The sequence below is a fragment of the Polyodon spathula genome, chromosome 5, assembly GCF_017654505.1.
Source record: "Polyodon spathula isolate WHYD16114869_AA chromosome 5, ASM1765450v1, whole genome shotgun sequence".
NCBI classification, from domain to species: domain Eukaryota; kingdom Metazoa; phylum Chordata; class Actinopteri; order Acipenseriformes; family Polyodontidae; genus Polyodon; species Polyodon spathula.
Genome location: NC_054538.1, coordinates 30,257,724 through 30,274,007, shown reverse-complemented (window position 1 = coordinate 30,274,007; position 16,284 = coordinate 30,257,724). Strand labels below are relative to the sequence as shown.

General features: G+C 38.2%; 1 protein-coding gene across 2 annotated transcripts in view; it reads left to right on the top strand.

Moving 5' to 3' along the window:
• Positions 1–4,197: 4,197 nt before the first annotated feature.
• LOC121315825 (TGF-beta-activated kinase 1 and MAP3K7-binding protein 2-like) overlaps positions 4,198–16,284 on the top strand; it is a 33,513-nt gene continuing 21,426 nt past the window's right edge. Inside the window, exon 1 of one of the 2 annotated variants that reach the window (XM_041250294.1) lies at positions 4,198–4,238. The gene's annotated coding sequence lies outside the window, so the exon portion shown is untranslated. Of the gene's footprint in view, positions 4,239–6,916; positions 6,932–16,284 lie in introns of those variants that run through there. The other variant, XM_041250295.1, reaches the window with a different exon arrangement.

Sequence of the window (16,284 nt, the reverse complement as noted above, 5' to 3'; positions counted from 1 at the left end):
ACTTGAAAAAAGAAACAAGGACCAGGGGTCACAAATGGAGTTTAGAAAAAGGGGCATTCAGAACAGAAAATAGGAGGCACTTTTTTACACAGAGAATTGTGAGGTCCTGGAACCAACTCCCCAGTAATGTTGTTGAAGTTTACACCCTGGGATCCTTCAAGAAGCTCCTTGATGAGATTCTGGGCTCAGTAAGCTACTAACAACCAAACAAGCAAGATGGGCCGAAAGGGCTCCTCTCGTTTGTAAACTTTATGATGTTCTAAATAGTGACAGGAGAAAACTGCAAAGAGAGAAAGCCACATTGTATAAGCAATATTGTATATGTAATATAATGTAAAGAGACACCGGGACTGTAAGTTAAACTATGTATTTGTGTTTTTGTTCTGTAAAAATTGTTTATTTATGGCTGTACTAAAGATATTTATATTCGACTTTACTTAATGGCTGTAATATTGAGATGCATGTTTAAGCCAAAAAAAAAATAGTATGTTACTAAATGAGAAATTGTCCCACTATAAATGCATTCTTAACAGGATTATCCTTGCTCATGGATTGCAGGGTTTTTGTTCAAATATACCTTTGTTGTACAGTAAAAGAGACTGACCTGTACCACCCAGCCCTTTGTAGTGTATTTTATTTCAAAGGCAGTGTTGCCTAAAAGTTTGAGAGAAAGATCCTGTTAGAGAAGATTGTATTAACCCTGGTCGTGGGAGTTAATTTAAAACCTGTCGGATGATAAACCTACAACGGTGCTTATCGGGTTTTTGTGTGTTTTTTTCTTCTTGTGCTGCAACAGTTATTCAAAGTATTCAAGTACCTGATTTTAAAAAAAGTTAATAAAATGTTATGAATTGAGTACAGTATTCATCATATTTTCAAGATGGCGGATGATGACGGATGACATACAGGTTAACCTGAATGCTGTAAAATGTGAAAAAACAAAACAGTACTTTTAAGTTTTACTGTTGTTAATCTGTGAAAAGACAACTTTGACGACAGTATACACTAAAAAAAGAAACTTTAAACATATAAAATAAAGGCAAAAGCAATAAGGTTACAGATGCAACAGTTAAGATACACCAGCATCATAATGAAAGTCAATAATCCCGCCCATGGTCTGCTTCGGCCATAGTTTTATGGTACGTGTCTGGTGTGCCAGTGTAAAAGGGGTAGAAGTCAAATCTTAATTACAATATTACTGATGATAGGAGTATTGTGACTTTAAAATAAGCAACATGTTATGCAATTGAGTAAATATTTTATTTATATTGAATAATCCAAGTATTAATCAATACATTATTCGATTTATTTTACTGTTTCAAAAGTTACAACACTAGTTTTTTTTTTTTTTTTTTTTTTTTTTTTTTAAAGCTAAGTACTCATATATTGGAGTTTTTTGTAACTGACTGCATTCAATGCAGTTTTAATTTTTTTTTTTATAAAGAGACAGCGGCAGCACAACACTGATCTGTCTCTCCAACTAGATTCTATTTTTGAACATAATGCTGAAGAGTTCAGTTATGAAGTAACTTGATCTAGAAAAAGCACCTGAAAAACAAATGCATTCACATGGTAGCAAGAACCTAATATTTCCCAGTCATAGCGTTTTACAATATGTTTGAGCTGCACATAGTACATCTTGTTTACATATTCGTTGATTCTTTACGAGTCAATTTTCACAAACTCAGAAAAAATGGTGTGATGAAGGCACTCTTCAAACCGAGGTAATTATGTGGAATCACTTTCTCCGATTTGTGACTGCGACAGCATGTTAAGCAATCACTTGTCAATAGCCACAGTATCCTTGGGTACCTGTAACAATATTCCAAATGCATTAATCTCTTCGGTGCTTCAGGTTCTGCTAGATTCAGAAGTACAAGAAGGAAGCCAAGTACGTAGCTATGTAAACGAACGATTTTCTGTGAAAATGTGTTGCATTTACTAAAATAAAAATAATAGAAGTGCTTTTAAAAAGACCAAATTCCTATGGCTCTTTTTTTTTTTTTTTTTTCTCTGAAGGGCCCTTAAGGGGATTGTAAAGAAATTTAAAGCACATAAACAGGTGTGTCTCGAAATTGATTCCATGTTCTGAAACATATACACCACACAAGAAAACAAATGTATTTTATATTTTACAGCCTTTTGCAGAAGAAAGCTCAGCACATTTTCAGAGGATTGGGGCACAATTTAAATATAATATATTATACAAGACTGTGAACATGAGGGTTGCAGTGCATAGGTTAAAGGGTGATGCAGGTTCTCCAGACAACAACAAACACAAAGTTCACAGTTCAAGTTATTTTCTTTTCTTTTACTGGTCTCCTTGACCTATTAAATAATAGTGCTGGCTCTACCCAACAATGGGTGTTGCCAGCGTATAAACCAAGGGATTGCAGTTCCGAAACACTAATACAAAACAGACACACAACACAGATACAGACAGGTCTCCAGACAGTGTGGTCTAGGTGCAGGTGTGGTGCTTGATTCAGTGGTGCTTGCTTGTGTACAGGTACAGTGAAGTCCGGGTTTGTTACAGGCTTGAAGGCTCCTGGATTAGTATTAGACGTCTGGCAAAGACAAATGTACACAGTTACTTAAACAAAACACTTCACTCACAATTTCACCGTCCCCTCGTTTTCTCCCATTAACCACAGCAAAAAGGTACCGATTTACAGCATCACGTCCCCCTAAAGTACCCTCAGCCCCGCCCCCTTTGATAGCTAGTTCAATCACGTCTCCTCCAGTTCATGACTGAAACTTCTCTCGCCGTACTAGGGCAATGACTCCAGGTACCGTGACGCCGCCCCCTTCCTGAATGGCCAGCTTCCGACTGCCCCTGGAATGAACTGCCCAACCATTCAGTACGAGGCCCACAGTTCCCGTTGTACAGTGTTCTCACAGGTCGAGAGGGAGATTGTTGACTCAGATTCATTTACTCTCTGTCACAAGGACTTATTAGCTGCATATTCTTCAGTTACTAAAGCATTATGGAGGAAGCCATTGGAAGCTGGTAGGTGAGAACACTGCGGCACCCTAGTACAGTTCTAATGAGTTTCATTGCTGCTTGTAAAGTTATTTCCCCTTTGTTGTAAACATATTTGTTGGAAATCTGGCAGAAATTGGGGTTACAGCCATTTCTCTGCTGATTTACAATTGACCACTAAAACAAAAACTGAAATAATAGTTCAAATCAAATATTTTATCAAATAAGGTATAGTCAAAAGAAAATTGCAGAACTACTAGGGGTGCAGTGCAATAGACTTTGCACCATTACTGGAAACAATCTTTAAAAGTCAAGGCGCCCAAGGAAGACTTCTGGAAGGTTATTTGGAGAATTTCAAGGCAGACTTTCTGGTGGTGGGCTGACTTATGACTGGTACTGTTTATAGACAGCAGTAGATGACTTGGCTAAATTCACAGTATACTTCTCTGTGCATCATGGTGGGATAGCATGGATGACAAATGTGTGGTTTTAATTGATTAACTACCAAGTTATTAGGAATCCCTGCAAATAAATCATTGCCTTGCATATTTGCAGTGGATTACACATGATTAGTAAACCACTTAAGGGCAGTGTACTTCAATTAATAACTTGTCATCTTTACTATTTCTGGGTAATCTGCTGCTGCTGCAAAAAAAAAAAAAAACGGAATTTTTTTTTTTAAACACGAAACAATCAAAACCATGAACTTGCCAGTCACTACTAATTTGGTATGTTGGTTGCCTGCTTGTTTGATTTCCTCAATCCAGAAATTGTGGTTATGTAAGCTTTCATTTCTATTGGTTGTGCCTTTTTGGTGACGAGAGTACAGTTTATGCTGTACTAATACACAAAGATATGCATCGCATAAAATGATATAAGCATCTGATATTCCCTTTTAAGGTAAATGAGGAGATAATCAAAATGTCATGTCAGTCAGCATCATTGTCTAGCCAGGTCTTCAAAGTACAGTACAGTAAACCTGCATTGGCACTTGAATAGGGATCGGAGGAACACTAAGGCTGTAATGGACATATTTTCAAAGCATTTCCTCCAGTCTTTAACTGCTTTTTTTTTTTTTTTTTTAAATGCAAAACTAGAACAAAACAACTAAGATACGTATTTCTTAAGCACTCGCACTGTGTTTTTTTTTTCATTTTATAACATTTAACATGATTTTTCTTTTCCTTTCAGAAAATAGAAGATAATTAAAGAATGGAGGAAATGCTTTGAAAATATGGACCTAAGAGTTTAAACGGTAAGCAAAAATAAAAATCTTAGTTAAAATGTAACTGAAAAATGGCTTGTTTTATAAGGATCTTTTAAGTTTCAGCATTTGTAGTATCTACAGGAAATGCATTGCACACGACTTAATTTATATGCTGTACGTAGATATCATATTCAATTTAAAATAAATACACAAATTAAATATAAAGATGACTGTAAACATTTAAGTATACGTTTTCATTGAAGGAGTGTTTGGTAGTTTAAATGGTAATCCAAACGTAGATTTGCAGCCTTAAGGAAAACCTAATGTAAATGTACTGTAAGAACCGTTGTATATGTTTTATTGTATGTCGATTTTCTAGGCATTTTTGCAGGGTCCTTAAAAGAGGGGGGAGTGACTAATACACAGTTGCGATGTATGCACCAGTGTGTCTAATATTAAACTACTGTATCAGTGCCACAATGGGATTACTACAGCCACGGTTATGGCTCCCACAAACTTGACTGTTAAAAACCCTATTTATTTTTTTTAGGATCTATGGCATTCAGGTCATGCTGCTTGGTAGAAACACAAAACCACTGTTCTAATTAAACGTTTTAGTTTTGAACGTTAAACGCAAGCTTTCAGACTCTTGACTGACCTCTCTCGGCCAGACGCATGTACATGGAGAAAATAAAAATAGCTGTTAAACACAATAGCTGCTCATCTGTATGAATGTCCTTATTCTCCCCTCCCGAGCCATTGATTTGCCAACATTCAGAGTAAACCCGTCTGTAGCAAACACCTATTGGTTAGAAAGCCGAGTAAACCTTTCAAGTTTGAATTGAGTACTTTTAATTACTTGAATACACACTGTAACTTGTTCTACATCAGTGCAACACAGTTGTACACTTGTAAAGTATGGTTCTGATTAACAAAACAATTAATGTATTTGTACAGCTGGACTTTTAATGCAATTCTACTGCACCGTATGCAACACTAAGATGTTCTGTTTACTGGTTATTAGATGGTGTACTGTTTAATTTATTTTGTTTTTTTGCTTTTTAAATTGATGCAAGCAGCCCTGTTTTAATACTTTAAAAAAAAAAAAAAAAAATTGATTAATACAACAAATTTGTAAAAAGGTAGTGCAGCTGCAACTGCTCCCTTTGTTTTCTGTGTAGGCCAGCCATTCTATTATAACTCAGTAATGGAACGGACAATAAAGTACAACTGAGAGGACGCCTTTTTTAATACCACTGTTTACTGATGAAACTCTTCACATGGGGGCTCGATCACTGCACTCAAAATGTTAACTGTTTCAGTTGACTACAATGATCATTTCAGACAGACATATTTAGGGGTCTACCTAATTTGTGATTTGGCGGAAATTGAGAGGTCACCGCGAAATTCACCTCTTTAGGGGGCAATGCATACTGGACTAGTATGGAGGAGGAGGAGGAGGAGTTACACTGCAAGTTGTCGAAAACTGCGTATCTTAATTCTGTAGAATTTTTTTTTTTTTAATTAATTCGCCATCCTATGTGCATTGCACTTGGGCAAAAAAAAAACAAATAAGATAAAAAAAAAAATAATAATAATAATACGTACTCCAAAGCTGTAAACTTTCTTATTTACTGTTCACATCAGTGTATGTGTACTGGCTTTTCTGTGACCTGTACAAGTCAGTGTTACATTGTTATTTCGATTTAGGTTGCTAAAATCTACTAGTTTTCAGTATTGGAGGTAAAATATAAAAAATGGACAACAAAGCAAAAAAGCTAAGTATATTTCGGCTAAGGATTGTGTTAAGAGATTTCCCAAAGAAACTACATGCAGATGGAGGTAAATTGTTTTTCACATGTTATTATGTGACTTTGGAGAAAATACGATCGATCGCTATTTAGCTTCTTATTCGCACATTAAATGAAAGAATACTACAGATGCTGCCAGACAAAACGTAAAACAAATAAGAGCTTTCAGAAAACAAACTTAGTCAGTGCAGACAAAAAGTATTGGTTGTAACCAAGTTAAATCAGTACTACAGGTAGGATCTAGCACAGCCACATCGCTTCAAACAATCGGCTGCTTACTTTTTAAACGAGTTACAATTTTAGACCCGAATTAGGCATGTTTTCTTTCTTTTGACTGTACTAAAAATAAATTGCTGGATGGGACGAACAACACAGTGAACATGCTGCATATATGGCCTTTATTAAAGAATGCCAGGGGATAACCAAGTTTTGGGACTGTTTCTAATCGATTTTCGCATCTGCCTTACAGTTTACACAAATTCAGTGGATGCAGAATGTGCAGTCTCAATGTATGGGCAAGTCTTCACTACACAGACAAAATGTCGGTAGCTGGGGGGATGTTGCATGCTTGCCTTTAACAAATGGCAGCACTTTGTTTTAGTAAGGAAGCAAGTATCACTATTTTTAGGCTTTTGTACTGCTCTGAAATATTATCTACTTGGGTTTATTTTTGTGTTTCAACAGGTCTGCGAAATGCATGCTAAGTCCTTATTTTATTCCGTAACCTACCCTTTAAGAAAAGGGTATGTATATGTTGTGTGTTTTAACATCACGTGAGACATGAAAGGGTGCATATTTAGAATACAATTAATGTATCCCATTATTTCACAGTTATGATAAAGCTCAGTTTTGTTTGGTGCTGTCAGCATATTTGTTGTTCATTCATGGAAACTTTTTTTTTCTTTCTCCAACAGATTAAAAGGTACAAAGGTAAACAAACAAAAAGCACTTTTTTTTTGTTTTAAATAATCCTCAATGGCATTTTGCTTGCTAGGGGATTTGTCTGGTGGTAGCTTGTACCTTCAATATTCCACCTGTCAATGCCAGTCTAACAGGCAGGATGACATCCAATTTCTATGTACTCTCAAGCCACATTAACAGTTTTCCCAACATTTCCAAATACACTTGCTACTGTAAGGACATTATTTGTTACTTCTATAGAATACTAGAATATAGTCAGTATGGCGTGTGTTTTTTCTTTTTTTGTTTCTTGTAAGTACAGTATGTAACAATTATGTAAGTACACACTAATCATTTCCTTTAAGATTTTAAATTGATGAGGAGTAGACACGAAGTGAGTGGATATTTAATAAAGGGACAATAAACTAAATGATTTCTATGAACCTAAGCACTAATGTGTTTTTTTTTTTTTTTGTTTGTTTTGTTTTATTGTTTTGAAGGTTTTATCCCTCACCTTAAGGAAGTAATTTAAGCTAAACTTATTTGAAAATTCAGTGTAGGGTAGGGTTTGTTTTTAATGTATGGTGGCCAATTTCAATCCAAACTTTTTTGTATACTCTCTACTGTACGTACTGTTGGGTGGACTGTGAGGAATTACAGTATACTGATGGAGTTTGCAGTGCAGCATTCTAGTCTTAGTGGTTTTGATAATGCTGGGCAGTAGGAATAGAGTCGGCTGTTGTCCAGGATGCAAAACCAGATTCCATTATTATAGTTTGGTACATTTTAAAGTGTTGAGTTTTTTTTTGTTGTTTGTTTTTTTGTTTTTGTTTTTTTAATTAGTTTTTGTAAAACTTAGTAGTGTCATGATTTGTGATTTAACCTTGTATATTTTGGCTCTTATTGTTTAAGTAGTGGACTTTTGATATTGTTTTGCTTTTTAATCTTTCTACTGTGACTGTCGTGAGTTTTGTAAACTGTCCTACAATGTCCAGGGTTTGAATTTCAGCGCAGGATTGCGGGAATTGCGCATTTTCCAATTTGCTGCTGCATATCTGCAACTTTCAGTGCAGGAAAACCCCACAGAGATATTTGAAGACACCAACCTACTGTATTGAAACACTACAACCATCTCTAAGAACATATGAAAGTTCATCAGCCCCTTTCATTTTTGGGGCGCCAACGCACCGTAAAAGCCACCTACGACTGAAAGGGGCGGTATCGTTAGAAGGCCTTGAATATCCCTTGGAGCACGGTCAAGATGATTATTAAGAAGTGGAAGGTGTATTGCACCACCAAGACACTGCCTAGATCAGGTCGTCCCTCCAAACTGGATGACCGAGCAAGGAGGAGACTGATCAGAGAGGCTACCAAGAGGCCAATGGCAACTTTGCAAGAATTACAGGCTTTTATGGCCAAGATTGGTCAAAGTGTGCATGTGACAACAATATCCCAAGCACTCCAGAAATCTGGCCTGTATGGTAGGGTGACAAGAAGGAAGCCAGTACTCAAGAAAGCCCACCTTGAATCATGTTTGAAATATGCAAAAAAACACTCAGCCATGTGGCAAAAAGTTTTTTGGTCTGACAAAAGTAAAATTAAACTTTTTGGCCTAAATGCAAAGCTTTATGTTTGGCACAAACCCAACACAGCACATCACCCAAAGAATACCATCCCTACTGTGAAGCATGGTGGTGGCAGCATTATGTTATAGGGATGTTTCTCATCGGCAGGGACTGGGGCACTTGTCAGGATAGAGGGGAAAATGAATGGAGCAAAGTACAGAGAAGTCCTTGAGGAAAACCTGCTGCCCTCTGCAAGAAAGCTGAAACTGGAACAGAAGTTCACCTTCAGCATGACAATGACCCAAAGCACACAGCCAAAGCTACACTGGAGTGGCTAAGGAACAAAAAGGTAAATGTCCTTGAGTGGCCCAGTCAGAGCCCTGACCTAAATCCAATCTAAAAATTGTGGCATGACTTGAAGATTGCTGTCCATCAATGCTCCCCAAGGAACTTGACAGAGCTTGAACGGTTTTGTAAAGAAGAATGGTTAAATATTGCCAAATCTAGGTGTGCAAAGTTGGTAGAGACCTGTACCAACAGACTCATAGCTGTAATTGCTGCCAAAGGTGCTTCCACCAAGTATTAACTCAGAGGGTGGAGACTTATCCAATTATGATCTTTCAGTTTTGTTCTCAATAAAAACTTTTTTCCTCTTAAGTGTTAATAACCCAAAGCAGCAAAGTTGGCACACTCCCAGCAGTGGTGGGGTGGGGCGGCAGGCAGTAAGTAAGTACGGTAAACCCATCGTGACTTATACCGCTGTATCCCACTGTTTATTAAAACTGGAGCGTGATTGTATTATTTTGGATCGTATGCATCCTTTTGATACAGTAGTCTTTTTAATATGATCTTGAAATTATACAAGTATCAACTTTTCAGAATAGATACCAGGTCCTACTCCTTTGCCAACCTCTAGTACAGTAATTGGGTAGATTTTTGTAATGTGAAATAATACTGCTGTTCAGGAACAGCATTCAGGATCAAAGGGTTAACTGTAGCCTGCCTAACCAGAATTGTTTTGGTCAACATGCTTGGTTGAGTCACCCCCCAGCTATAGAATGAACTATTGACCTGTTTAAATGCACCTATGCTAAGCAGTTTTTCTTCTTTCTTTTTTTTCTCATCATCAAGCCGTATTGTTTTGGATTATAATCTATTTAGACTTTTTCACAGTACTATAATAACACATAGGCTAACAAAAGATCTCTGAGCTCTGAATAAATTAATTCTATAGTTTTCACTTGGCCTATTTCATGTAAAAATCACATACAGTACATCCGTTTTAAGAATCGGAAGACCTAATGACATGCAGGCTTCTTGGATGGAATATACAGTAGCAGGCAGTCACATAGAAGACTGATAAGGTGAACTTTGTATTTTATAGCCCAAAGAAATTCTGCACAAATTATCTGGGGAGGAGCAGAAACAAGGAACAAGCTACAGCAAGAATCTTCTAAAGAAATGCAAGAGTACCAGCTTCTTCATATGCTTCTGGACTTTTACCCTGTTCACAGTTGTATCTGAAAGATACTGGTAAAATTTATTGCGGTTTAGAATATACTAGTGATTGGACAAATATCTGAATATTGAAATGAGTATCTTTTGATATGTATTCAGATCGGAAAATCTGATGTTCATATTCGCTAAAAATGACAAATACCTTGCACCTATTTACCAACTCACCAGAAGTTGCGCGACTGTGAAGTTGAGCTCTGTGTGATATGTGAGATTAATATATAAAAAATAAATTAAATTTAAAAAACACCACCACAGGATCAATACAGCAGCTCTTGAGACTCTATTTTAAAGTTTTGTACAGCTGAAAGTAAACAAACCAGATTATGCGCGCACGCGTAGTGATCTCTATGGAAGGCCTCCTGGATCAAAAACACGTTGTGCTGCTTTAGAGCAAGTCCGAATCTCATGGGACAGAAAGGCAAGCATGTCATTCAGAAGTATCCAACTTGCGGAAATGCTGTGTAGTTATTTTGGATGTATGTGTTATATGTTTTCTGTTGCGACTTTCTGTTATGTGGAATGCAATAAACGAAAAGCAATACATCATTTTTACAATTGTTTATTTGTATTTTAAAGTTAAATTTCAGTTTTCATTTGCTTGTTCAATTACAAAAAGCACAAGTAAACCTTGTGTTGTTACTTTATGGAAACATGTCTGAAAAAATGGCAATGGCAAGGAATGAAAAAAAAAAAAGTGGTGTCAGCTGAATTTATTTCGGGAATAAACAAAACAACGGTTAACTTGAAGTGTTATTGGGCGTCCTTTGTTTTGTAGTAAAGTAAGGCCGGCACAGCGTATTCTTTACTCCTGGGATATTTTTCTATTTTGACGTGTTAAACATTGTACATCTTGCTGTAAAATAAAAGGACACACACGGGCCACGTCCCCTGCCCCTTGCTGCTATGCTGTCTCTGCCTGCGTTCTGATCAATATAATGGCTTTTATTACTTTTTGAAAACGAACAAATATCCAAACGAATATTTTAATTATGAGCAAATATCCAAACTTGAAAATCCTGTGTTCCTAACAGCACTAAAATATACTGATATGATAACACTTTCTGTCCTAATTCACTTTTCAGCACCACTTAACGGAAAACTAAACTTGCCTTACCTTAAATATGTAATGCAATAAATAATTTGAATAATGTGTTGTCTTTTGTTGACTATATCTGGTTGCTCGTTTTCTACATTTTCTTTTTCATTACTGTTTTTTATGGTAAATTTACTGTGCTTATTTAGACACTACCATTTGACTGAGGAAAGCATTTTGTTAATGCACATCTATTTTTGTTTTTCACTGTTCTACTTTTTTTAATGCAACTGTTCTTTATAACTTTTTTTTTTTTCCTCAACAGTACTCACACACGTTTGGTCACCACCATAACTGTTGCATGAAACCAGAGTGTAAAAATCCACCACCTCTGCACTTAAGCATTTGTATGTCATCTGACAAGTGTTAAGCTGATATCCCATCACGCATTTCTTCTTAAAGACATACAGCCTCTATACATGAACCCACAGTATCTCTCACAAGCACCTGGGTACATTTTGTCAGTGCAATGGTTTTATGAACTTATGAAAAATGCAATTATGAACTATATGTCACCTTACAGTACAATAATACGATAAATGGACTGAATGATGATACCCGAAAATAATCGTAATATTTTTTAATAAAGTAGCTGGTGCAAATATAGTAGTAGGCGGTAATCTATCCTTGGGGTAAGTGTGCGCATGACTCATCCATTATGTTGTCTTTGCAATCCGCCTGTCCACACTTTCTGTTCCGAGTCTCAACTGTAGTATTACAAAACTTGCTCTTGACTGGGTTTCGTATCGATGCAGTTATATTGGTATGATGCAGGTATCAACTCCAGTTTGAACAGATGTTGCAGTACTGTTCTGCAACAATATCAGTATAAAAATGCAAAAGTGGAGAGGGCTTTAATGTACCAAGTGGTGTTCTCTGTTTCACCTTTTGCAGTTTTAGAATTTTTTTTATTTTATTTATAACTGTCGCCTTGACTTCCTGTTTTAATATACTTTTATTGTCCTGTCAATTATATTTGAACTGCAGACTTGCATAAATGTAAATATAGGCCTGTAGAATTTCAATTATTGATCAATTGCATTAAATTCCTCTGTTGCTCTGTACTGTACTGTACTGTACCCTGATGGTTAGGTTGGTGTGAACAGCGGCTGCTGCTTCTGTGTTGTCTACCTTTTTTCACTTGGATGTGACACACAACTCTTTTGGATTCCAGAGGCTTTATCCCAAAGTACGTGTAACTCACAACTAGTTCTGACCATCTGTTTCTTGGGCAACCAAATATAAGAAACAAAAGCAAGTGTCCTTTAATGGCAAGTATCCCAGTTGTAATTAGTTTTCAAAATATATGTACTATATTTTCAGGCACTATGCAGCAGGGGTGTATGGTAAGATTCCCAAAAGATATGTAATGACATGGTTTGTGGTAGACTCGCCCCACCTTGATGCTTTGAGGATCTGAAAATGTTCTGAAATACCAATATTCTGCTGAAATAAGGTGTTTTTGAGACTAACACAAGGTTACTGGATACTGTTGTTACTGTTCCATTTGGTGACCTCTGCAGGTCTCTCTCTCTCTCTCTCTCTCTTTTTTTTTTTTTTTCCCCTGGAAGATCAGCCATTGTTTAACTATCAGTGATGTTTTGTATTGCAGCCTGGGCAGAACAGCCGCTGTATACTTCTCTGCTTAAGGATGGTGTGTAAGGTTGTGTTAGATATCTGGGGAACCTGCCAACAGCCTTTAGAGGGTTGACTGCCTGTGCCAATTAGTTGTTTTATTTGTTTAACATTCTTTGGACTGTAAGACAGTTACTGTAGAAGCAATGTAACACAGTCCTGTTTTTGTCCTATTAATGTTTTGCTTTTTTAAAATAGTTTATACATATATTTATAAAAATATAGTTATTCTAGCTCTAAGAACATGCTGTATCAGACAAGAAGAATGTTGCTTACCTTTGGGGAGGATGGGGGAGGTGAAACATAAGGTTTTTGTGTTTCTTATTGTCATCATATAGTGTGTTCAGGATGTAGAACGCTATCCAGCAAGCATTGAGATTTTGAATTACACTTATCATTTGTTATAATTCGAGCTTTTGTTTTTCGGGTTTTATTAATTGTATTTTTAGCTATTTTTGAGTTTTACATAAGTCGTTTTGTTTTTTATATACTGTAAGGAATTAGTGTTTTTGGTTACTTTCCAGAATGCTCGACAGTACTTGCACACTTAAGCTGTACCTTCTTTCCTTTGCTGTCTTCCACAATGAAATTCTTTCCTGGGATTTTTGTGTGTGTAGGCATTTTTGGACATTTCACCAAAATTCTGTTTTAAATCATGTGTATCTTAACTGTAATACAGCTTTATATCCCGTTAACAAACCTCCATCCTGATTGTAATCTTGTTTTAAATCTTGCAGGTGGAGTCTCCAATAGAAATGTAGGAATGTGCTGTCACCCAGTACCAGCTGTAACATACTGTACAGTTCCATTGCTGCTTGTGGTGTTAGGTTTTGGTTACAAGTACTGTATACAGCGCCAGCCCAGTTAAGGTAAATACTGCATACAAGAGCTGCAGCTCTTGCCTGTTCCACAGCAGCATTGCTTCTTGAACAATGGGGCGTAGGGGAGGTGTAACCCCCATTGTACACTAATGTTCATACTGTACTGTCTGAGGAGCTGAGGAGAACTGTACAATTTTACTATACATTGCTTGCTATTTGCATTATACAAGGCTTTTATCAGTGTGACGCATGCAGCCAGCCTTCCAGGCGTTGTTGACAGTCCAGTTACTGTTTTTAACAAGCTGAGGCAGCAATAGCAAATTGGTACAGTCTTACTGTACATTACTTGTTGTTTACACAGCCTGCCTGTCTAGTACCAAGCAGGCCTAGTTGACAGTCCAGTTACTGTCTTAACAAGCTCAGGCAGCAGTTGTACATTCTTCTGCACATTGTTTGCTATTTGCATGATGCCGGGGTTTATCTCTGTGATACATGGCAGGCCAACCTGTCAGTCCTCAGCCTGCCTATCTTTTATTGACAGTCCAGTTACTGTCTAGCACGCTAAGTCAGCAAATGTAAATTTGTACTGTGCATTGCTTGCTATTTGCATAATGCCAGGATTTTTATCCCTGTGATACACGCAAAGCCAGCCTGCCTGCTTAGTACTAAGCAGACCTTATTTACAGTCCAGATGATGCTTTGCAGCAGTGTGCAAAGAAACACTGATAAACCGATTTCTGCGAGTTTGTGTGTACTCTCCAAGCATACATTGGAGAAATGTTCTCCTGCAGTTCTACTGAGCACTCTTCCCCATCTGCGTCCTCACCTCATGGCTTTGTGCTAAGGGAGATCCACGGACCTGGGAATAGAGAAGCTCTGGCAGCAGTTTTCCCACAGGCACGCGTGATGGTGACAAAGTTTGCTACGTTCCTTTTGGTTCCAGCCGGCTACCGACCGGTGTTCTCCTCACAATATGGTACCAAGCAGGCCTTATTGACAGTCTTTCGAGGGAGCCATCTCGAGTATTGGCATCAGTACACCACAGACATCTAGGTGTTTACTACTGTTCAGACCGGCTACTTACTGCAGTTCAAGCACGGTCCCCCTCCCTCACGGGGCATGACTGCAGTATCGGTCACGTACACACGGCACCGCTGTGGTGTCTCAGGAGTTAGCAGCTCTGTTGCAAAGATGGGCTATTCATATGGTACACCCCCTCCAATTGGAGGATGGGTTCTACTCCATGCCCGTATGGGATGGTGGCCTCAGACTAATCCTCGACCTCAGGCAGAGTAACCTGTTCTGAGCCGAAGGAGGTGAGGCCAGGCAATTGGTCCACAGAGTAGACCGCTAAGATGCCTACTTCCATATCCCCACAGAAACCGGCACACACGTACCTAGGGTTTGCTTATAGGGAACAGCGTACTGGTTAAAGTTTTGCAGTTTGGCCTCTATCTAGTGCATGTGGAGCCTGCCCGAATGTCACAACCTGCTCAGTCAGGTGCAGGGCACCTTGGGACACCTCTGGGTCTGGCCCCTGAACGGCTACGTTTGAGCTGACTGGGGTTATCAAACAAGGTGACTGACACCCTGCAAAACGCAGGGGCAGCCTCTACTCATTCCCAATATGGTTACAAGTAGGGTCTGTTTCAGACATGGCGTTTGGCTTGTGGGTTCAAACCCATGACATGCCCTATGGCAGTTATACTGCAGTTTTTACAGGATCGTTTTGATAATGAGAACCCCCCTCTACTCTAAAGGTCTATTTGGCATACATTACGATGTGCTATGTAAAAATCGATTCAGTCTCCCCAGGAGTTCATTTCCTGGAGGGGCAATTTTTAAAAGGGACCTGGCAGCTTAGGCCACCGTTGAAGGATTTAGTTCCTCGTTGGAGGTTAAATGTAGTACTTAATCTACTGGCAAAACCTCAGTTTGAGCCCCTGCATTCAGCCGGGCTGAACTTTGTCTTTCAGGACAGCTTTCTTGCTTGCAATCGCCTCCGCTAAGCGGGTGAGTGAAATGCAAGCATTTTCAATATCCAAAGCTTGTCTAATTTTTTTCACTTCGTACCAACCTGGATTTTTTGCTGAAAACAATCTTGGCTTTCCACGTTAACCAGTCTGCGGAATTGGGGGCTTTCCATCCCCCTCCTTTTCAGTCTGACGCGGAGCGCCAGATCCATACACTTTGACAAGTGCGGGCATTTACATATTATGTGAACAGAACTAAACAATTTTTTGTCTTACTGAGCTAAGAGACTGGGACAGGCTCTGTGTAAACAACATCTATACAAATGGATAACAAGCGCAATACAGACTGCATATGAACTGGCTGTGTTCATGGTCACAATCTGCTTGTAGGACGCTCTGCTGTTTTGTGGTTGCAGGGCGGAGCCTCAGCAGCGCCACCCTGCTCTAGCGAGAATCTTTGGTATAGTGTTTCCTGTTTGGGTGTGTTAAAGGGAAATGTCCATTTTGTAATGGTTAATATTCCTATTTCAGGGAACCATTACTGTACAGTAGTGCCTACTTCAACAACCTAGAATGTAGAAGTCACCTGGAAACAAGGCTGTGTATGCTGAAAAGTTCAAGTGTGTAAATAGTTTTCAAATATTCATTTTGTCTTAACGTAGTTCTTTGCCTTACGGGAAAAAAGAAATGAAATGCATGGTTGTGCACTGCTGTCAATGTAACATTTTATGTAGTTATAATGCTTTGCATACTACTGCAAACTCCACCAGTATACTAT